Below are 22,235 nucleotides of genomic sequence, written 5' to 3' on the forward strand. Positions count from 1 at the left end.
GCTGCTACAGGAGATATCTGACGGGCAACACAGAACCGAGAGGGAGCGGGACCGAGGCTACGGAAAACCGGCGGTAAAAAACCCCCAGGTTGCACGTTTTATCGCAACACCGTCTGTACGGTATGGATCGCAGCTGCTGTGGCCACGGGGAAGGCAGGTCAGAAATCCGGTCCCCCGATCCCGATGGGGCCGTGGGCTCGGCGCCAACATGGCGGCAGCCGCCCCGCCCCCCGGTCACCATGGCGACGGGCCGCGCGCCACGGGGCGTGGTCGGGGGCGCTCGGGGCGGGGCCCAATTGGGCCCCTTCCCCCGCGCGGCTATAAATAACCCGCGCCCGCTGATTGGCCGCAGGGAAAAAATGGTTGCACCACGTGACACCCCCAGCTAAAAAAAATTTCCAAGATGGCGGAACCCGTCACGGGCTGAGTCCGTCGGTGGCGCGCTCCGCGCCGGGGGGGCCATCGCCGCGCAGCGTCCCCGTCTCGCCCGCCGCCCAGGTCAGTACGCGGCGCTCCGCCTCCTCCGAGCCGCGCCGATCCCGCCGCTGCGCCCGGGTTGCCCGCGACGCGGGCCCTTTAAGGCCGCTCGCCTGCCCGCCCGGCGGGCTCGCGGCGCGGCGGGGCCGCTCCCGGGGGCCGCTGCTCGCTGCTGCGCTGCGGCCGTGGGAGGGGGCGGTGATGGGCAGCTGGTGCGGCCAATCGGAGGCACCCGCGCGGCGGTGGCGGGCGGATTTGAGCCGCGCGGCGCCCCAGGCAGCGCGCTGATTGGGTGGTGCGCCGGGCGGGGCGGGGCCACCGCGCGCCAGCGACCCGGGCCAGGCGCGGCGGGCGGGATAGGCGGTGCTCGGGGGGCGTGACGGGCAGCGCCGCCGCCCAATCAGCGCGCGGGACCCGGTTTTTTGTGAATGGGGCGGGAGGGGCCGCCGCTTCCTCCAGCCCCGCCCTCCGCCCCGCCCCGCCCGGGCGGCCGCGGCTCCGCCTCGTCCCCCCCCGGCGGCGGCGGCGCTCGGTCCGTGCGGGGCTCGGCGGGGCGATGCGGGCGGCGGTGAGTTCCCGGCGGGGTGAGCGAGCGGCGGGCCGCGGGTAGCGCCGCGCGAGAACCCGGCCCCGCGGCTCGGCGGGGCGGGCGCGGCCCTGCGGCGGGGGCGACGCCCGCGGCGGGGCCCTGCGGCGCCGGGCGGGCCGCGGCCCGGGTCGGTTCTTCCATCCTTTCTCCCCGCGCCACCTTCCCTTGTCTTTTTCCCGGGAATAACGCGGCACTTAGGGAAAGTTTGCCTCCTCTCGCCCTGCTCTCAACGGCTGCTGGGCTCGGCCGAGGGCCCTGCGGCACCCACCTCCTCCTGGAAAAAAAGCCCCAAAATGGCTTTTTTTGTGCCCAGCAGGAGAGGACGGGGGGTGCTGCCCTCGGCAGCACGGCGCTCCCGGGGAGCCCGGCGGTGGCAGTGACAGGTCTGAGGCCCCGGGCTACAACCCCGCCGCCAGAACTCCGCTTTTAGGGGCTCGAGTGGGGGACAAACCACGTGTGCCGCTGCGAAACCTCGAACCTCGGCTTGCACGGGGCGGAACGAAGCAGAAAAAGCCGAGGTTCGGGGCTGGCGGCGGAGCGCGAGCAGAGGGAGGTGTTGCCCGGTAGCCGCGTGTGGGTTTTGCTGCAGGGATTTATCAGGGGAAGATGCTGCGCGATCCCGGCGCTCCCCCAGAATGTTGCCCGCTGGCCCAGAGGTGCTCTCCGCGGTGTTTCTGACAGCCCGGCGGAGCAGATGGATTTACATAACAATAATGAGACGCTGTCAGTGCTCGGTGCTGGGCAGCGGCTGGAGGGGAAGGGAACCTGCTCTTCGCTCGAAGCACTTGCGTAATTGTGTTGTGCGCCCACTCCGCGGCAGGGAAAGGTGCAGGTTTTGGTGGGTTTCCGCCTGTCGATCGGCTCTTTTGGCAGCTTTGCAAAAATCAGGCTCGTCGCCGCGAACGCTCGTACGAGCGGATTTCGTGTTCCAGCCTTGCCTCATATTCCGGGCTGGATCACAGCTCTGGAAACGCTGCCGAGGAGTGGGGATCTGTGTCGGGAAGGTGTGGGTGGTTTCAGGGTGTGAAAATGCCTTGTAAAACCCTGGGATGGGGTGTGCGGCGAGGCACTGGCTCTCCCGCTTCTCCTGGCCGCTTCTTTCCCACCAGGCAGCTCGGTGCCGTGCTCCTTTCCCACAGCTGCATCCCCTTGTCCTCACAGCGCTGCTTTGAGGCCGGGGAGATGGAGCAAGCATTATTTGGCTCTGGGACCCACAGCGGGTGAATAATTCCCTGGCCAAGGCGTTTTGATTTACTGGTATTATGCCCTGCCAATAAATGGGACTCGTGCTGCATTTATTCCCTGTCCTCAAAGTGCTTCGCTCATTGCCAGATCTACCTGGAGTTAATTATCTGAATTGTGCTTTTTTTTTTTTTTTCTTGGTTGTTGTTGTAACGGCAACATTTTTAAAAGCTAAGGAGCTCTGAAGTTTATATAATAATCTGGTTCTTGGCAGGGTTTCTTGGTGGTTTTTTTTTTTTTTTTTTGGTGTGTGTGTAATGCAGTTGGTCGTGGTGCTGAGTTTTAATCGTTTCTGATGTTTCCAGCACCACTGTTGGGAGTTCTCAGCCTAAAAAGCTGCCGCCGTCGCTCTGCAGCCTCGCTGGAAGAGTTGAGGGCATTGAATTAAAGAAAGCTCAGCTGCTTGTATACAAATATACAGCAATTACAAGGCAACAAAGTTATTGCAGAACCCTGCTGTCGCCATGGTAACATGCTCACTCAATTACATTTGGAAATGTAAAATGCCACCCAGTTAGAAAGAGTAAGTTTTAGTGACTGCAGATTTTCTGGGTAAAGTGAAATGTGGAAGATGCAGCTTTCCAGGATTTTCTGCTTTTTCCCTCTGTCCTTGAATGGCATGTTTGAGCATGTGCATCTGACAGATTCCTGGTGTTGATATTAAGCTGTGCCCTTGGTGGTCTAAACTTAGGGAAAAAGCATCTTTAAATCTTCACAATTTTAACTTTGCCACTCTGTTTTTTTTGTTTGCTTATTTTGCTTCGGGACTTAGCCTTAGAAAGGAGACAGGTTATGGGAAGCATTTTGAAAATCAGCTCAGAAGACCAGATTTATCGTTTGCTCAACAGGATGGAAGTGTGGAAGGAAGGCACATGTATGGCATGAAAAGCTTGTATTCCCTTGGGAGGAGATGTCTGTTGGGTAGCCTGTGTCTATGTGCTGCTGTCTCCTAAAATCTCCTAAACGGACTATCCTAAAGTAGAGGAGAACTGCCAGGTGTGAATTACCAGGTTCTTGAGAAGCCCAGGGAGTGTCCAGAATAGGAGATAACAAGTGGAGGAGACCCAGGTCCTAGGTGTGGGATGCAGGTGAACCCTGTAGGGGAAATCAGTTTCACTTTCTTGCTTGCCTTTTCATGATGCATTACCAGGAAAATAAAGAAAGGCCAGGCTGGAGAGGGCTTGGAGCAACCTGAGATAGGGGAAGGTGCCCCTGCCCATGGCATGGGATGGGCTTTAAGATTCCTTTTCACCCAAACCATTCCAAGAGTAGATGAAAACAGTAGGAGTAACTTCTTGCATAATCCTTGTGCTGGTGAAGATGCAACTCTCTGCTGTGCTTATGTTTCACAGGCAATGTCCCAGAAAATGCAAAAAAGATAAAAAACAGCAGTGCAGTTAACACCTTGGAGGAAGTTCATACAAGAAAAGGTAAATACAAGAATGAGGGTTTTTTCTTAAACTAGTAGCAGTGTGTTTACAGACACCTGGAGATCGATGAACTGAAGAAATCAGCTCCTAGCAGGAGCTGATAGAATATATTTAGGTCGGTGCAGATGGCAGTGGGTTATCTTGAAGAAACATGTTTTGCCCAAATCTTTAAGGACTTGAACTCCAGACTGCCTCCTGAGTTCTTGGAGCATTTGGTGTGGGAAGATCTGCAAGTGCCATGGGCCTGTGTAAGCTGAGGGATTGTTTTGGGTGGAGGCTTTGCCCAACTTGTCAGGTTGTTCTGCTTTCAGCACCAGCACATGACGTGCCAGCCTTGTGGTTTGCCCACTCCTGGAGAGCAGCAGCTTGAGCATAGTGACTGCAGCTCCCATGGTCAGTGCCTGTTCTTCTCCTGGCTGTACAATCAGGGGATGGTTTGGATTGGGAGGGACCTTAAAGCTCATCCAGCCCCATCCAGGGGCAGCCACAGCTTCTCTGGGCACCCTATGCCAGGGCCTGCCCACCCTTATCTTTAGTCCTTTGAGAATTCCTTCCTCCCATGGGCAGAGGTGGAAGCACAGCAGCTGCCTGTTCACAGCCTGCGGAAAAGCTGGAGTTGAGTCTTCAACATTAGATCTCCTGTGGGACCGCAGAGGTGAGGAGCAGGACTTGTTCAAAACAAAGGTTAAAATTGCCTGTGGGTTTAGCTCAATTTACCCTCTTTATCTCTCTTACAAATGTTTTGTGCTTTCTGGGGAATAGACCTTTTAAAGACAGCTTAAGGTGTATCTGTGCTTCAGAAACCTGCTGCAGTGCCTGAAACTTGTCTTCAAGGTTCATTTGCCGGTTCAAATCGAGGGAAGCTGCAGACTTTCTATACCTCAAGTGCCCAGACACATTGCAAACGAAGTGTTGAGACTAAAACTTTCCCATAAATGCATAATATGAGATAAATCAAATATTTCAGGAGAGTTTTCCTTCATCTTCCAGTGCTCTCCTCATGTTGGTATGCCGGGCTGTGCCTTTCTAAGATCACTGTAACCAGCTGTCCCCATGAGCTGTTTGAGGTTACCTTGGGTCTCTGGGGGTTACCTGATGCTCCCTTCTGGGTTTGAGAAACTGAGTGCTCACTGCCCAGCTGTGCCAGCTTGATCTTGGGGTTAAAATGCTTCTTTGGTGTCCTCCTCCAGCTAAAGAAGTGTTTGTGCACTCCTTGGCATTGTGGATTTATAAATAAAAAATAGGAACCCCAGCTCTTGGGACTGTTTTTCACTCGTATCGGTGGCTGAGTATACACACAGATGAGTTTATTTGCTCAGTGGGATCTGTTGCTGACCTATTCTAAATGGCAGAGCTTGTCCCAAACCACAAGGAAATATTAATTGAACGTGTTACTGGGCCACTGGTAATGACATTTGTTAAATATTTGCCAAGTATTCTTCTTGCTGACTTCTTCAATTGTGTCACATTCTACTTCATTGCTCTGCCAGTTCACCTTTAGCTAGTTTCCAGTTATCCTGTCACTTTTCCATCATCTTTTTCAATCCTGCTACCGAGTCTGTGTGGGTTTAGATTTTATCAGAGTCCTGCTGGAACCTCTTGAGTTTGTGCTTTTGTAGACATGTGTTTCACTGAGTGGAGAAGCCAACCACAGGGATGTGTCTTGTCACTGAATTCACAATTGCTTTTCAGTTTTGAGCTTCGTTCCCTCATGGATAGCTTCTCCCTTCCATTTACCTTTGCTTCCAGCTTCCCCACGTCCAAGCACACCAATGCTCCAGAGCAGTGCAAAGAAACAGAGCAGTGCAAGGTTCCCCTTACTTGTTGAGCTTGGGGGAAAAAAAAAACCCCATAAAAATGTGTATTTTCCTCAAGTAACTGAAGCTGACAAACACTAAAGCTGTCTGCTTTAATAATTAGAAATGTAGCAGTATTGCAAACCAGTAAAGGGGGCAAATAGTCTTTTAAGATATTAAAGTAGAAACTCTGTGTGGTGGGGGAGGAAATGGCTGTTAGCATTTTGGTTCGATTTAGGTTACCTCAAGTATATAAATACATAGTCTATATTGAATCCTTGTATCAGGGAACTCCTCATAGCCCTCCTGTAATTAATGCCACTTGCATTTTGATTGTGTTGTGCGCAAGCCCAAAGTGGACCAGGTTTACTTTCTCCTGCAGTGGACCATGTTGATAAGGCAATATATAACAGATGATTCATGAAGTGCTGCTTGTCATTGCCAGGGCTGCTTGAATAGTGAGCAGATTTTGGGCAATGTTCTTCACCGGAAAGATTTGGGCAGTTTAAACTGAGAGGAGGAGGAGGAGAGAAAAATCTGCACTGTATTTCTGACTCTCTTAAAGGAGCTGCCTCACAGCATTTAGAAGATGTTGGTGTGGGGAGAATGGGTGAAATAAAGAGAGGGGTAGAGAAGCAGGAAAGCTCACGGAGGTTGTGTAATGATACTGGAAAAGGTAACAATTAGAAAAAGACTGTAAAATCTCTTGGAAAGCTTCTGTGGTTTTCCCTTTGCAAGGAATTGCAGCTTGGCCTTCCCCTCTGAAAATTCAGGCATTTTTTGTGGCAATTATTACTGGGCACATCTTGATCAGTTTCATATTTTTTTAGCTCATTTTTGTATTGCATATTGACTCAGAGAAGTTTGATTAAAATGTGCCTCAAAGAACCATGTCCCGGTACAGAGGGATGTGTGTTGGCTTGTGGTCCTGGGCACACTCAGCCCTCTGCCCCCTTAATCAATGGCTGAACCTTTGTTCCTCACATAATAAGCATTTAAACCCCAAAAAGTTGCAGTTTGAAAACTGGATCTTTGTGTCATAGGAATCCTTTTTTTTTTTTTTTTCAGTTTGGCCAAAACTCGGTTGTCTTAATTTAGTTTGGTTTTCTAATAACAAACCAGTTCTTTCGTCTATCTATGTATCTATCTGTATCTGCTGGCAGAAGAATTGTAGTTTAGAGGTTTTATTTTCTGCCATCACAGGATAAAATAGCGTGCAGGGGCTGAGCATCTCATCCTGGGTTTTGGCAGCGCAGCAATGTGTTGTTTTAAATGTCTTTTTAAGTGTGTCACTCCTTCATTCTGGGGAGCACTGACATCCAGCTCAACTGAACTCCATGTATCTTTCATGAGCAGTGAAAAACCCTGATATTTCACACATAGGAAATAATTCACTTTATTAATTTTTCTGGAGAAGTGGTGCTTTAATGAGGTGTCTGTCAGCGAGACTTAATTACAGTTAAATTCTGGGAGCAATAGTACACTGTGTCTTGTTCTGTGTAAAATGAACTTCCATTTGTCACGCGCGGGAGCATTGGTTTGCTGATAGAATTTGTGTTCACTCCACTTTGAGCAATAGCAGTTACTCATGACTGGGCTGTCACCAGTCATTTCACGTCCTTCTCCTGCCTGGATTTTCCTGATGTGCTCCAACAGCTTATGGAGCTTATTTGCTCAGGGAAAATAATGCTTGAGTTGGTTTTGGGGTTGTATTGACAAAATTTCATCTCCAAGGGAAGGGTCCACAATGAGAAATTTATTCTGGTGTGTGCTGTTCTCAAGAAATTCTCAGAAAGGAGTGGATTCTGGTAAAATCCTCAAGGCAGGTGCTTTTCCTGGTGAGCCAAAAAAATGGGCTGCCTTTTGCTGCACGTCCGTGTGCCTGTGGAGTGGTGAGATTTGCTTCTCTGCTCAAATAATGTGCACAAAAGTGACGAAAAACTGTGGTTTTCACACCTTTATAACGACGAGGATTGTGCAGACTGGAACAGTCTGTGAGCTTTAGCCTTGGCAGCTCAGGGCATGGAGAATGGAGAAATGGGCAGGTAGTTGTGAACACTGGTTTGGAAGGAGGCGGGGTGAGATGGAAGATTGGCTGTTGGCCTTGGCTTTGTATGCGATGGGTCCAACTGCAGACAGATAGGGATGCAATGATCACAGAATTCCCAGGGAGCACTGGAAGGGGAAGCTGTGTGTAGACTGTCCATCAGGATGGTCCTGAAGGAAGAATTCATGGGTGAAACAGAACTTTCCTGCAGGCTGGGTTATGTTTTACAGCACTGCCACTCATCTTTTCAAGTGAAGAGGGTCGTTTCTCCAGCCAGCTGAGACTTGCAGTAAAAGGAAACTGCTGTCCCCAGTGCTATGGGTTAATCAGGAGAGGGGACCTGTCCCAGTCACAGCAGGGACGAGGCGGCCGAGATGGTGACACCAAGCTGGGCCTTGTGCAGCACAGCGAGGTGTGCGTCCTGCTGGGGAGCCTGGCTTATTTCTGCATCCTGCTTGGGGAAAAGGAAGCGCAGAACGCTTTGGAATAACTCGGGGGAAACTGGATCGTGTTTCTTGTGGAGGTCTTGCTGCAGGGGATGAAGGCTGGTACCTTTTTAAAGCTGGAGAAGGCAAGAACACAGTGAAGTGCAGCTTCCTGCTGCCTTCCCAGGGAGATGGTGCAGTTTGAGTGTGGTTTGTGCTACTGGGGCATCTTCATAGACAGGGAAAGAAACAGATGTGGCTGAGTGAATGGTTGGACTCGATGGTGCTAGAGGTCTTTTCCAACCTTCATCATTCCATGAATGTGAGCAGCATTTCTGTTGGGTTGTTGCAAAGCTCAGCCTGTCTTTGCTCCCCATGCAAAGCAGAAAGCTTGGTCTGGCTCTGCTCTTTGTGCTGTTGGCCGCCAAACCATCCCCTGCATTCTGTGCCCCTGAGCCCTGCTGTGGGTGGGAATTGCTGCAAGGATCACCCAAGTTCTCCAGTTTTAGTGCTCTGCTGCTCTTGCTCAGCAGGGCAGTGAGGGCCTGGGTGTGCTGGGTGGTGAGAACGCTCAAACTTCGTTTCTTGTCCTTACTCTGTGCTGAAGAGGAAGGGAGGGCAAGGCAAAGAGGGCACAGAGTCAGATGTGTTGGGATCTGGTGTTGGATGTCCTGCTGAGTGACCAGTCCTTCCAGTGGGCTGCGACAGACACTGGCTACTGTGATTTGCATTTGCATTTTGGTTCTTCCTCACTACCTGATGCATGTGAACCTTCCAAAATAAATTACTCTCCATGTGGATTCTGTTTTGCATTTCTGCTGCCCAAGACAGATTTCCTATTTGAGTAAAATAGCAGTGCTTTGATTGGGAGGAAATGTTCTTTACGTATTTATTTCCACAACTGATACCTACTGTCACCTCCTGGTGGAGGCTAAAGGATACATTTGAGTCAGGACTGCCTCTCTCAAGATACTGACCTGGAAAAATGATCAAAGGAGGAGGGAGAAGACTAGAAAGGAGTATTTATTCTGATTGTACATGATAGGTACATAATGCTTCCTTGGGGACTGTGTTTGCCTCTCCTTGTCAGGCTTTTCTTCATCCCCTTTTTCATCCCTGCTGCCTCATCTGCTCCCTGTGCCTTGGACAGAGCCTTTGAGGATGGGCCTAACCATAACAGTGAATGAAATATTTAACATTTGGAAAAAAACTTCCTGCTTGAAGCTTTTCAAAAACCACCAGCTTGCGATGGGGAAAAGTAATCTGAGGTTTTGTGTTATAAATGATCAAACCTACAGAAAAGCTGGAGACTTCTGGGTCAGTGGGCAAAAAGGCTTGATGTGATTTCAGGCAGAGTGTGGCTCTGTCACTGGCTGCTTTATGACTTGGAGAAGATGGCCTTGTCATTGCAATCCTGTTCAGGAGGACATTCTATGAGCTGTTGACAGCAGTAAAGACTTTTAGTGTGCAATTTTCTGAGCCATCCCTGCAGATTTTGGGTGGTCTTGTTCATGTCAGTTGCTATATCTGGGTGTCTCTTGCTATGCTAGGTTGTGTTCTGCCTCTGCTAGGTTGTGTTGCCTCTGCTAGGTTGCGTTCTGTCAAAGGAAAAAGGTGGTGGTGGTACCTGCTGGATCTGATTCTTTTATTCTATAATTGCACTGAAACAATGGGCCGTAGTCAAAAGAAGGCAAATAGTATTTAGAACTTGAAAACCACCTCTGCTCCAGAGAGCTGATGATAAAGCTAGGCAGGAGCCTCACTTTGTATATTGAGGCACTTCTCCTTGTCTGAATTGGTGCTTGAGGGCTTGATCCTGCACCTGGTAATGCCATCAGGGATTTCCCCTTTGCCTTGAACTGGCTGTGAATGGTGACCCCAGACTACAAGCATTCATGTGGACCCAAGGGGCAAGCAGTTTTTTCCTCAAATGAGTTGCCAGGCTTTGGAAAGAGCTCGCTGCGCAGGGAGTGGCAGAGTCACCATCCCTTGTGGTAGCCCAGAGCCAGTGGTGTGTGCAGGTGGGAGAGCCCAGTGGCCAGCAGAGCCCTGGAGTCACACACCAGCATTGCGTGGCCACCAAACCCAAGTGTCCTCCTGTCAGTTGACAGCATTAGAGTCACAGCTGAATTCTGTTTGGCATTGAAAGTGTGCTGCTTCTGGGCTTTGCTCTAAAAATACTGGTCTAAAAATAAACTGCTGTGCAGGGATGCAGGAGGCAGGAGAGCAAACGGAGAACTTGAGCATGGAACATAAGGCTTGGCTGACTGCAGGGATGGGATGGTGGGGCAGCACTGGTCCTGGCAGCAGCCAGGCCAAGGCAGGACATTTCTGCCCGGGGGAATAATTCCCGGGAAGGGGAGGAGGAAGTTAGGGAATGGAGAGTGGCTGGTAGACATTGACCTCTTCCCGGGCTGCCCCACTTCAAAGGGAGCGGGCTGTAAAAGCCCCAACAGCAGTTGGGTGAGGAAAATTGCACCTCATATATGAAATCCTGCCCTGTAACAGCTCAGCTAGGCTGGCCTCGTGCACATCTGCTCAGAAACAGGGGTTTGGAGTGCACTGCACAGGCAGTGCAGCAAAGAAAAGCACTCCTGTTTGATGAAGTGTTCAGCTCCTTGGAAATGGCAGCACAGCCGAGCAGGCTGAGCTGAGCAGAAATGAGAGCATCTCCCTGCAGCAGACTTATCACCCTCCTCCCTTGGACAAGGATACCCAGCCATCTCCACTGCCCACTCCTGGGTCTTCCCAAGTGACACTATGAATGGCATTCCCCACATTCTTTCCTTAGCTGGAAGGAGCTGATCAGGCCCAGAGGTTGGGAGGCTAAAGCTCACGCTTTAGCTGTTGGGCTTTCTCTTCCCCAGAGTATTCCCAGTGTGGGATGCCCCATTTGATCCTCCCTGCTGCCTTTTTGCTCCAGTAGGAAAAAAATCTTCAGTGTCTGCATTTGCTAGAGAAATGTCTAAGAGGAGCAACTTAGACTATATTTAAATCAATAAAAAAAAAAAAGCAGCGTATTTTTGGCAATAATTTAGACTTTTGCTGTAAACTGTCTACATTCCCTGGGGGATGAGGTCTCCTTTTGAGAAAATCTGTTCTGGATTCAGCATGTTTGACAATTTCTCTGTGTGACTACTTTCAGGTTTTTGTTTTGGTGGGGTAAATGAGCACAATAATGTGTGTGTGTTTCTAAGTGCTCAGCTTGGGGGTTTATTTCTAATTTTTTCCCTTTAAAATATCAAAACCCTCTCTTCAGGATACCAGGACTGACAAGGTTTTTGTGCCAGTATTGCGACACAAGGTGTTCTCTGTTTCAGGCTGTAAATATTTATCTCTTGTCAAAGCAGAGCAGTTACTATTGGGAACTGATCTGGCATGTGAAAAGGTTTTCCTTAAGGAATTTGTTTCCTTTTATTTACAGTGTTATCGTATATTTAAATTTCAGGGCCTCAGCGTATAGCTCTGAGGCTCATTCCTAGCACTGGCAACAACAATTGGAATTGTGGCAGCCTTTGAATAGGGATAAGGGAATTGTGAGCATTTGCTGGAGCCAGCCAGTGAGCATGGCTGTGAAAGCCAGGCAAACCTGGGCCAGGTCCTGGTGCTCTCCTACCAGGCAGTGCTGGGGTTGGCTGCTATGGGAGGGGCATGGATTACTGAGCTCATGTGAACACAGGTGTTCCCTGGGCTGGCATTTCCCAGCTGCTGGGCTATTCCCTTTTTCCAAGGCTCTTCACTCCTGGAGCAGCCTTGTCCATGTCTCTGCTTCTCTTCCCTGCCAGCAAACTGCTTTGTCATAACCTTCCTGCAGCACTGGGAGCCTTCCCCAGCCACCTCCTGTTGAATTTCTCTCTGCTGTGTTTGCTACAGGTTTGGGGCTGGCTTCCTGCTCCTGGGAATTCCTGAGGCCTCCCTGGTGCCTGCAGGTCCTGCTCCTGGAGAACTGGAGCCTGCTTTCATCTCCCTGCAGTGCCTGGCATTGCTGGGGAAATTGTTCCTATTTTGTTGTGCTGCATGTGGGAGGCTTATTCAGCCTGCACAGGTCTGGGGTTTATTTTTTATATCTCCCTAGTTTCTGTACATGTTTATTTTTTGGTGCTGGCGGTTGCCTGAAGTTCTTGGTGCTCTTGTCCATGTGGTGGAGTCTTGGAAGAGCAACCGGGGGCTGTTGAGGAAGGGTGCAGATTGTACTATTTTCCCTCTGTTAGGGAACAACCTTATTGAATGGAATCAGATATTGAAGCTGAGTTCAACCCCTGCCATGGCAGCTTAGCAATGTGCAAAATGCGTGTCTCAGACTGTAACCAGCACTGGCCTTTGAGCTCATCTTGCTGATTCAGAGGTGGTAGGCAGACAAAATGGAGTGAAAATGAGAAATGCTTTCTTTGCTTCTGGTGTTTGAATATACGTCTATTTATTTCATACGTATGTACTTCCTATATATGAAAACAAATCATGTCTATATTCAGTATTTTCATGCATCCGTATTTCTGCCTGGAGTGTCTGTCCAAACCCCAAGGACAACAGATGGATGTCCAGGGAATGCCTTTAGCATCTCCTGAGTTTATCATTGCTATCAGGTCACATCAACTTCAGTTCTTGCTCTATAATCTCTGTCTCCAGGGATGCACACTCAATATGCCTTTGCTTTTTTCTTCTCTGACATCTCGTGTGAAATTTGCTGTTTGTGGCTTCGGGGCAGCAAGGCCTGTCCTGGTTCGGGGAAGAGTTTGTGACTGGGTCTCGATGGATGCAGCTTTTCCAGGATGGTTTATGTCTTTACGGAGAGTTTTTAATAGCACTTGCAAGTCAGACTACTAAAAGGTAAATGAGCAAAGTTATTCATAAACACTGATAGTCAGAGTGGAGACTCTTTGAACAGAAAGCTTTGTTCCGGATTTCCTGAAGTGAGAAGTAAAGCTGTCTTGGTCAAAGGGAGCTGTTCTATGTGGATTCAGTGCCAGGCTTATCTCCCTTGTTTAATACGATGTATTTTAGCAGAATCAAAGTTGGTTCTGAGTGTTACTGGCAGAAATGGCAGCCCATTTGCATATTTACTGGCTTCTGGGAGTCTAGATATGTCAGCAGCCTCTGCTCCTTTTCACTTGATCTTATCTCCCCATTACATTTCAGGAAAAAATTCCTGCAATCTCCTTTCCACCCTCCCCCCCCAACCTTCCCCCACCCCAGCCTTGGAGTGTGCTTTGCATGCTGAGTGCTCTGAGGTAATGGGACTCGTGTTTGCTTTGTAGTGGCCCCGAGCTTTGCTTGAATGTAAAACCGGTGCTGAAATGTAAGTGTTCAGCAGCCTGACATCCCGAGGAGGTGTTTGTCAGGGTGTGCTGAGGCTGTGCATGGTTTCCCACAGGAAGGGGCTGCACTTGGCCGGAGGTGGCTGCAGGCATTGACTGTCAGGCCATTTTTTTCTCCTCTGCTCTAATGTAGCTTAATTGATCTTTATGGAAACGTAGAATGATTTAGGTTGGAAAAATTCTGTAAGATCATAATCAAATCCAACAGTTCCGCCAGCACTGCCTCTGACCCACATCCACATGACTTTTAAATCCCTCCAGGCATGGGGATTCCACTGCTGCCCAGGGACTGACAACTCTCTCCACGCAGAATTTTTTCTAAATACCAAACACTAACCTCCCCTGGCACAACCTGAGGCTATTTCCTCCTGTCCTGTCACTTGTTACTAGGGGGAAAAGACCAGCTCCACCTCAGTACAACCTCCTGTCAGCTACAAGATGGATCCAGATTAACGTTTACTCAAAGCGTCTTTGGATTTGTTTAGTTTTTTCCTTGTGTTCTTTCCTGTTAATTTATTTCAGAGTATCCCAAGCAGCAGGTGATAAGGTGGGTAAAGTGAGAGGAGATCCTGCAGAGCAGAGCTTTGGTGACTAATGGCAGCTTATCTTGAAAGCTGAGCAATTGCTCCTGGTGTGGAAGCTGGAGCTGTTAGCCAGAAGTTACAGGAGCAGATTTAGGAGCATGCAAAGGTGCAGAATCCCAAGCTCCAAGAAAGCAAATAAAAGACCACGAAGGTTGGGCTTTGATGTTTTAAAAGGCTGAAGAGGGACAAAAGCAGGTGTAAATGACTTTGCTTTATTCCCACCCTGAAAGAGGAGCAGGTTTCAGGGAGGAGTATTCTGTCTGTTCTGTTTAGTGTGAAAAGCCATAAAGGATTTGGAGGTGTTGGTGGATGAGAAGTTTGGCATGACCCAGCGAAAGTGCTCTGCAGCAGAGAAATCCCAGATCCTGGGCTGCATCCGAAGAACTGTGACCAGCAGGGAAGCAGGGGATTCTGCCCCTCTGCCCCGCTCAGGTGAGACCCCACCTGCGGAGCTGCCGCAGCCCTGGGGCCCAGCACAGGAAGGGCCTGGAGATGCTAGAGAGAGTCCAGAGGAGGCACAGAGATACTTCTAGGGCTGGAGCCACTCTGCTCTGGAGCCAGCCTGGGAGAGCCGGGGATGTTCAGCTGGAGAAGGGAAGGCTCCAGGGAGAGCTCAGAGCCCCTTCTAGTGTCTAAAAAGGCTCCAGGAGAGATGGAGAGGGACTGAGGAGAAGGCATGGAGGGACAGGACAGAGAACGGCTTCCCAGTGTCAGAGGACGGGGACAGATGGAATATTGGGAAGGAATTGTTCCCTGGGAGGGTGAGCAGGCCCTGGTACAGGTTTCCCAGAGCAGCTGTGGCTGCCCCTGGATCCCTGGCAGTGTCCAAGGCCAGGTTGGACATTGGGGCTTGGAGTAGCCTGGGACAGTGGAAGGTGTCTCTGCCAATGGCAGGGGGTGGAATGGGATGAACTTTAAGGACCTTTCTAACCCAAACCCCTAAGTTAGGGCTCCAGGGCTTCCTTGAGGACATGGAATTGAAATCCCATTCTACCTGTGACTGGCGGTATTGTAAAACACACCTTAAAAAGCCTTCGTGGCAGGTACTGTGTCAGTCCTTGAAATATGGCCAACGTTTTGTGTGGCTTTACAGTTCAGTTTTCTTTTTTCCAAGAACAATTCCAGTTTGCCTTGCTATGTTCACATTGTGCAAACAGACAAAATGGGCCATATAAAAAGTAAATCCTAAAGTAAATGGAGCAGCCCTTCTTTCACAGAGTTAAAAAACTACTGTGATGTTGGGAGCAACACCTGCAAAGTAAGTTCCCAAAAATTTACTGGCCTTTTGTCTGTCAAGGTAACCTGCAGGTACTTCTTTAAAGGGTTTTGTTCCTCTTTGGTTTTGGTGGTGTTATAAAACAGATAGATATATTGTAAGCAACCTGAGACCTCCTGGAGTCTGGGAGGTGCCCGTTGCTCCTTCCTTGCTTTTCTTGCTTGTTGGCTTTTAAGACTGAAATATTTACCTGAAGATTCTAGTTTTCATTGAAGGGTGATACTCATAATGAAAAATGTAACCCTGTTCAGAGGGGTACGACAGAGGAACTTACAAATTTGTGGTGATTGACTTGGTTTTCTATCCTGCCCGTGGATGTGGCTGAAAAATGTTAATTCTGATTTAAAACTGGAAATCGTGGAACTCCCATGAATGCAAAGTCATATATTTATTTCAGCTTCCCATGGGGATTCCTGCCTGTTACTGCAGTTACCAGCAGTCTGGGGCTTGGAGTCTCAGCAGCTTTGGCAGAGCAGCCAGGGACTGCCCTGTGTCCTGAGGGATGATCCCGTCAGCAGAGGGATGCTGCAAGTTGTTTCAGGCATTCCCAACAAATAAAAGCAAGTTATACTGCACTTTAAAGGCAAAGTTGTGAGTTCTTGCTTTCTGTTTGGTGCATTATCCTTCATGCTCATATGTAAAATTTGGATTTAGGTAAAGATCCTTTGAGTAAGATACACAAGGTGCACAGTGCACTCATAGGCTGTAAGACATTTTTATTTGCTGTAGGAAGACAGGCCCTTTAAAGAAGAAAGGGCAGACTGGCACCACATGTTGGGGTAGGGATGAGATGCTCTTCCAGGTCCCTTCCAACCCAAACCATTCTGGGATTCCATGACCCTGTGAGAAGGGCAGCATTTTGGTGTCATTATTGGCATTCAGTGCCAGACAGGAGGACTAAAATATGCAGAAATGTAAACTTTGGAGCCTGTGCTGGGATCCCAAAGCTTTTGTGGGTGAGGTTGTGCTGTGCCCAATGAGCTGGGCATCAGCCAAGGGTGAAGGTGCTCTCCTGAGCCCTGCTCACATTCCTGCTGTGTGGCTTGGGAAGCACAGCCCAGGTCTGAGGGGCAGAGTTAGGGGACAGGAGTGACACGGGAAGTCCTCAAACAAAATGGCTTTTTGGAGGTGGACAGTGTTGGAGCCAGCAGCTGAGGCATGAAAAAATGTAATAAACTCTGAGTTAAAGTGGCTCGTCCAGAGAGAGTGGCTGGAAGAGGCTCCGTGGGCTGGTGTGGAGAGGGACCCCTCTGCCTGGAAGAAAGGTGAGCTCATGCTGGGGCCACGAGGTGATCCCAGTCAGCCTCTGGAGCAGGGGGACAGTGCAGGGGCAGCTTTGCATGGTCCTGTGTGGTTTGGTTCCTGGCTGGTTTAGAGGCTGGCAGCAACCGTGCTGCAGATGAGAGTGCGCCAGCTGCTGTGATCTGTGCATGTGCTGCTGTCCTGCAGTCGACAGCACAGGGCTAAGTGCCCAGTCCACAGTGATGCAACGTGTTTGTGGAGACCTCGGAGTGTGCTTCCTTCCCAGAGCATGCTAAAAGTCAGGACTGCCAAAGTCACGGGGGCAGTAGGTGGAAATGGCTGCGAGGTTAGCACGGGGTGCCGCAGAGCAGCACGAAGCTTCTAGATCAATCTGGCCCTTCCAGAAAAAGACTTGAGGAAATGTCTCACTAGACAAAAGAACTGCACGAGTTGTGTGGCAGGCTTGCTTGGGCATTCAGACCAAATTATTTTCTATTGGTAATCAGATAGCATTCAATTAAAAAAAAAAAGCAAAACAAAGCAAAAAACTAGGCTGACCTTAAACAATGTTTGTTCTTTAAAAAAAGTCAATATTCTTTTTCCAAGTTAATGAAGTAATTAACAGTGATTGATGACACATGTACTCAGCTATTTTATGCTGGGAGACCAGATGGGTTAGGCACAGCTAGTGACCAGTAATTCTGATTCTTTGTCTGAAGGGACAAGAAGTTCAAATGTGGCTGGAACAGCTCAAGTACGTGAACAGAAAAGGTAAATGTTTTCCTCTCTTCCTTTGCCTACCTGAGGAGTTGAAAAACAACTCCAGGTAAAGAATTGCTTTCAGCCAGTGAGGTGAGCTCCCTATCTCCTGGCCACATAACCTCTTCCTGGCGCTGAAAATGTTGTTGGGGGGGATTCTGGATAAAAATAATACGGAATTACAGAAGGGTTTGGGTCTGAAGTGACCTGAAAGACCACTTAGTTCCACACCCCTGCCAGGGTTGCCCCTCACTGGTTCAGGTTCCAACCTGACCTGGAATATTCCATTTTTAATCACTTCTCAGTCAAACATTTAAGAAGAGTTTTGATTTTTCTGCTCCTGAGTGTGTATAGTGAGGGTAATATGCAAGGCAGGGATGAAGAAACGGGATAAACTCCCAGTCTGCGTTCACCTTCTGTCAAGCACTAGTTTCAGCCATCTGATTTGAGCTCTTTCAAACATGGAAATAGTAGGATAGAGGAAAAACAAGGAACTGGGAAAGAAGAGGGCCTCAGGAAAAGCCAAGACAGTAGATTTTTATAGGTAGCTCTGCCCAATTTGTGCCGACTCTGCGAGGCTCCAGTAGCAGCTGGAACAGGCTCCCAAGGCAGACTTTTATCCTTTCTCCCTCCCACGCGGATCCATCTGTGAGACTGCTTGTTCTTGCTGCTCTTGCTGAGAAACTGGATCGAGCTCAGAAGCATCCTGCTCTTTCAGACCCTCTGCCAGAGTCTTGCTAGTAAGGAGTGCTCTGTATCCCTGCAAATTTGCACGGTCCCAGGTTCCAAGCAGTCACTTGCGTTTCTGAATCTGCAGCTCTTCCTGCTTAACTCTGAAAAAAAATAATTTCCAAGCTGTTGGCCACTTTAAATTGGAGCTCCCATGGTGTGAACATGAGGTGGTATTTCCAGATTTGCTCGGGATCTTTTGTTCAGAGTCTTGGGTGATGCTTGGGAGGATTTATGCTCACTCCTCATGCGCTTGGTTGTTCCCAAAGTGGTTTTGCACCTCTGTGTATTTGGGATCCCTGCAGTGCTTTCCACATCAATACTTGTCGAGGTCTAAAAACTGCCCAGGGGTATTGCTGTGAAATCTGTGGAAGCAGAAATCGTGTGGATATTCCTGTGTGTTCCTAGCAAGGAAGAAGAAGGAGCAAAAAACTTTTGTGGTTTTGGGTGTCCACAGAAGTCTTATTTTTCTTTCTAGGATGTGGAGGCACCTTTGGTTTTCAGAGCAGCTCTAAGTGCTCCCGGTTAGGTTGGTGATTTGCAAAAGTGTCTGTGCAAGGTACCATGAGGGATTTCCTCAGTTTGAAACTTAGTGAGGAAAATACCACCGGGGTGAGTTCAATAATGTCAGTTTTGTGTTAATTAACATTGAAGTGGGTGAAGGATGTCTCCACTTCCACTGAGATACCAAGTTTTCAGTTTGGGCTGATGTCTCAGTGCTTGGATTTCCAGAGGTGAAGTGCAGTAATGCCACCAGAAATCAGTCTGAGCACCTGACTTTGAGACACAAGTGAAGAGAACCTGGAAAAAGCAGCTTTACCCGAGGAATCTGTGTGCCCTGGAAATCAGTTGTGGAGCATCCCTTAACAATAAGAAGTAAAAGGATGGGAAACTGTAGAAAGTGTTCTCCTTGATTATTTTTGCAGAGAATTTGTTACACATAATTAGATTAATTATTTCCACCTAGGTTTGCCACCCTTCCAAAGCTGCAGATTAATTCCACGTTAATAAAGCAGTTCATAATTAGTTAATAGTGTCCTGCCATTTGTGGCTGTTGTTAATTTTGTTTCTAATGGTGACTTAAGTGCATATGTTATAATATTGCAGTGACTTGCTTGTGGACTAATGGGAGGACTGCTCCCAAAGGCAGCTCCTGGATGGATGAACTGAGGAAGTTCAGAGCAGGTGTTGGCTGGTCTTGGACTCTTGGTGCACACACACAGACACTGTAATTTAACAGGTAGGACAAATGCACTGAAAGATGAAACCTCTCCCACAGAACCTGTCCCGAGGTCACAGTGTTTGGTGTGGGCACAAAAGCAGCGAATCCTTCCCGTGTGTGTGAAATGGAGAGTGGTGGAAGTTTCAGGGAGAGGCAGAACCCCAGTGTTTGTTTGGCTCTGGACTGGCATGTGAGAGCCTCTTGTGATGGCTGGCAGGGAAATGTCAGCATTTGCTAGCCAAATGCAGCGGGGGCTGCTTCCTTGAAATGCTACTGTGGTTCTGAGGTGCTCTGAGGTGTGTTTGGATCGCCATGCTGAGCTTTGATCTCAAAGGCAGTGCTGGTGCTGCAGGGAAACAACGCTTGGCAAAGGTGGGATGTCCTGGCAAAGAGGGCTGGACTGGCCAGTCTGGATCCTCCTGGTCAGGGCATGTTTGTACCTGGGGTTCCCTTGGAGAGGAACTGTTGGTAACAGCTGGATTAGACTGGGTGTCCTGTTTAATTGTTCTTACACAGTTCTAACTGTAGTGAAGGCTTCAGTGATCATACTTCTTGTGCTCCCTGTTCCCCTTCCAAGAGGGGTTCCTGAATTTTTGCAAACACTCCCACTTGCCAGTATTTCCCTTAACTTACTGAGCACAGGTGTGGAAACTACAAAGAATCTGATATGTGGTTTCAGGGCAATACTGAAAGTTTTACAGAGCAAAATTTATGTTTTGTGAGATGGGGCTGTCAGTTCTGTGTGGCACAATGCAGAGCTAAGATGTTTTGGTGAGATTTTAAGGTTTTTTTAGAGTCATTAAAAGTACTTGATTGCCACGTTCTCCAGCAGCGTCCAAGAGGATGTACCTTGGGAGGCCTTTCTCAGCAGACCGTGCACGTGGTGACACTTCTCATCAGTGACTTGCCTCAGTTTTCCTGGGCTTCCTGGCCTCGTGCACATGGTGATTGTCATCTTTCATAAGAAATTTCTCCATTTGCTTTTGGAATTCAGGAGAACTTTTGTTTTTGACTCAAGTCAGAGTTTCTCAGTACAGCTAAGGAGGAGCAGGCAATGCCGAGACTGCACTTTCAAATTGTACTTTTTCCAAATTGTAGACCCTTCCCTTCCTCCTGGGTCCACTCAGCTTCTCACCCAGCAAAAGCGGGGGAAAAAGTTCTAACTCTGACAGAAATAGATGGAAAGCTGAATGATCAGTGACTTGTCTGTGTTAATCAGGATTCTGCATCACTATGGTATCTTTTAAGTCACCTCTGCTTCACCTGCATGAGGAATTTGTACTACACCTCTGATGGTGTTTTTCTTGCCCTTTGGAGACTCTTAACACTGCAAACTTGGAAAAGGAGGGGGAGTGTCCAGATTTGCACAAAATGTGCATGGAGGAACTGGGCTAACATAGCAGTAAGTTTGCTTCTTTATTTTTCATTATTTCATTATATTTATATATTTATATTTCATTATTCCATGGTAATCCAGTTGCTTTTCTGGCCACAGCTGAGCATTAAGCTGATAGCGGATTTTCCAGTGTCACCTGCTAGTCTCACAGTGTGTGTTTAGAGACAGAAAACTGCTTAGAGACTCCAAACTCTTTGAGGGAGGTGTCTAATGGTGTTTGAAGTTTGCAGGTACATTTTCTGGAACTGTAGGAAAAGCAGCACTTCTGGGCAGTGCTTGTGGAACCTGCTCTCCTGGGACGGATCTAGTGCAACTATATTCTGCTGCAGAAACCAGAGTTTGAGGGGATGTTGTCACAGGGCTCTGGGGGTCCTGGGGACCGCTGCCGCTGTTTTTGTCACCTTGCAAAGTGGTCCCTGGAGGGGAGGCGAGCTTAGGAGGCTGTTTCACATTGACTCTGCTCTAAAGAAAGCAGCCTGGCCTCTAGTGGAAGGTGTCCCTGCCCGTGCCAGGGGTTTGGAGTGAGGTGGGCTTTGAGGTCCATTCCAGCCCAAGCCATTCCATCATCCTAAATAAAGATGCAGTAAATCTACCTGTGGTCACAGTGAATTGTTTCCAGGCACCTTTAAACCTCTTCCTTCCCTCCTCTTTTCATGTATGAATCCTGTATTGGCAGTGTTTTATAAACAAACTATGAGAAGCAAAGGCATCTTTTCCCCCCCTCTGGTTAAAGTGCAGGATCTGTTGTCAAAGGAGAGATTTAATCAATAAAACTCTGAGAGAGGCTGTGCCTCCCTTCAGGTCAGAGTATTTGTGTCAGCTCAGGGCTGTTTGCTTCTAAATGCAGCGAGGAACGTAATTTTGGCGGAAAAACCAACAATCTCCTTGTAATGGATCTGTGCCAGACAGAAGGCTCGGCAGTGATGCCTTTTGGAAGGTGGTGGTGGGTGTTTCCATGGCTTTTGGAGAGCCAAGCCCATGGTGCTGCTGGAGTGCTGCTAGAGGAGAGCCAGGATGTGGAATGCCACCTAGCATCCCTTTGTTCCACCAAGAGCTCCAAGGGATGCTGGCAGCAATGCTGCTGCTGTGGCAGACAGAGCCGGGGCAGCAGAGCTCCTGGTCCTGCACTAACCTGGCTGACTCAGCTCTGAAAGCCCAGCCTCAGGCCAAGATTCTTATCGGGGCTGAAGAGCAATAAGTAAAGTTCTGTGGTGACTGTCATTAGTGGTTGCTGCACATCTGGACTTGACACCACATCTGGAAGGGGCTGGGAGGAGGAAGGTGAATGTTTGTGCTGCCAGAGTCACAGAACCATAAAGGAGTTGGAAGGGACCTTAAAGGTTGTCTTGTTCCACCCCCCTGCACCTTTCCCTGTCCCAGGTTGCCCCAAGCCCCATCCAACCTGGTCTTGAGCAGTGCCAGAGGTGCATCCACTAGCTCTCTGGGCAACCTGTGCCCAGTGTCTCACCACCCTCACAGTAAAACATTTCTTTCTCATACCTACCTGAACTCCCACTCTTTTCAGTTTGAACCCATTATTCCTTGTCCCCTCACTGCAGTTCCTGATGCAGAGTCCCTATTCAGCTTCCTCACAGCCCCTTCAGATAATTGACTGTTGCCTTGAGGTCTCCACACAACCTTTTCTTCTCCAGGCTGGACGGCCCCAGCTTTCTCAGCCTGTCTTTGTAGGGGACCTACTCCAGGCC

The 22,235-nt window shown here is 49.0% G+C and overlaps 1 protein-coding gene across 6 annotated transcripts in view; it reads left to right on the forward strand.

The window, feature by feature from the left end:
• Window positions 1-365: 365 nt before the first annotated feature.
• HDAC4 (histone deacetylase 4) overlaps window positions 366-22,235 on the forward strand; it is a 167,676-nt gene continuing 145,806 nt past the window's right edge. For 2 of the 6 annotated variants that reach the window (XM_033064445.2, XM_033064451.2), the window contains exon 1: window positions 367-498. The gene's annotated coding sequence lies outside the window, so the exon portion shown is untranslated. Of the gene's footprint in view, window positions 499-1,004; window positions 1,046-3,667; window positions 3,739-22,235 lie in introns of those variants that run through there. The other 4 variants (XM_033064449.2, XM_033064450.2, XM_033064447.2 and 1 more) reach the window with 4 other exon arrangements.

This window comes from Catharus ustulatus, chromosome 7, assembly GCF_009819885.2.
Source record: "Catharus ustulatus isolate bCatUst1 chromosome 7, bCatUst1.pri.v2, whole genome shotgun sequence".
In the NCBI taxonomy this organism is placed as follows: domain Eukaryota; kingdom Metazoa; phylum Chordata; class Aves; order Passeriformes; family Turdidae; genus Catharus; species Catharus ustulatus.